Raw genomic sequence first — 1,406 nt, forward strand, 5'->3', positions numbered from 1 at the left:
GCAAGGCGGGAAAAATATTTACAAACACTGAAGTCTGAAAAATGATGTGGACTGACCTCATTGTTTACAAAGACAGGAGACGCACAATTTCTTCTGTGTCCATGCCATGGAAATTGTCACTACTATTTATTTGTATTCTCATAGCAGAAGGAAAACATGTGGGTCAGAGTTTGTGTGAGGTGCTGTACAAACACAGAGGAAAATATTGCTCCTGTCCCAATGAGTTCACAATCTAAAAAGGACTGATCCTACATATATCTAGTAATTTGTGTTGCTTTGCTCCTGGTCAAAGGCCTGCTGAAATCTACAGAACCATGAATACAAACAGAATTATACATCTGATCAACTGCTTGTGGGAATGGTGTCCACTGTGTCTAAGCAGATTGCTTGACCTATGGGCAAACATAGTTTTCAGACTTATGTGTTGAATGTCATGCTGCAGTGGATGCTCTACCAGACAGGATAGTTCAGGGCTGCAAAATAGCCTTCAGGTCATGATTTTTTTTAGAAAATTGTCCCTCTCCACCCTGCCCTCCCTCTACCACCATTTATCACCTTCATTTCACAATAAGGAACCTGAGATTTGCCCTAGAACAGCATTTCTCAACCCGTGGGTAGTAACCTAAAAGTGGAGCACAAAAATACCTGAAAGGGTTGTAAGCAAACTTTAGAAATGGATTCTCCTTTCAGGAAGACAACTGTGGCAAACCATGGCTTTTCCCTTGCAGGCTGGCACAGTTCCAGCTTTTGAGGGGCTGCTTCATCCACCCCCACCTGAAACATTTGGGGCTGGGGCCTGGGGGCAGGGAGCAGTGGGTCCAGAGTGAGAGGCACTGGGTCAAGGCTGGCTGTTGATGTTTACAAATGGGTCCTAGTACAAAACCACTGGTCTAAATCACCCAGTGATTGGTACCACAGTGGGGTACCAAGCCCAGCAGTCCAGAATCCCTGCTCTGAACACTGGGCCCAAATCATATATCATCTTTACAAGCCTAAGTGCTACTTATATGTCCAAATGTAGTCACATCAGTAGCATATTTTCACCCCCCACCCTAGGCAGTTACCTGCCAAAATGATTTTATTCCAACATAGAACATATGCGGCCGTAGTGGAGCCATGGTGGAGCCTTCTGACCATGCAGGGCAAGCATAGCCATACAGATGGAAATAGGATCTAAAATGTATGTGAATGTGAAAAAGGGACTAACACAGATACATAGGGATGCATAAGTGGCACTTCTTGACATACAGGTGAAATAGGATTTGGTTTTAGGTGACATACTTTCATAGATTTCATAGACATCAGGGCTGGAAGGGACCTCGAGAGATCATCGAGTCCAGTCCCCTGCCCAAAGGGCAGGAAGTCAGCTGGGGTCATAGGATCCCAGCAAGATAAGCATCCAATTT

This window comes from Crocodylus porosus, unplaced genomic scaffold (genome assembly GCF_001723895.1).
Source record: "Crocodylus porosus isolate Cpor-Errol unplaced genomic scaffold, CroPor_comp1, whole genome shotgun sequence".
NCBI classification, from domain to species: domain Eukaryota; kingdom Metazoa; phylum Chordata; order Crocodylia; family Crocodylidae; genus Crocodylus; species Crocodylus porosus.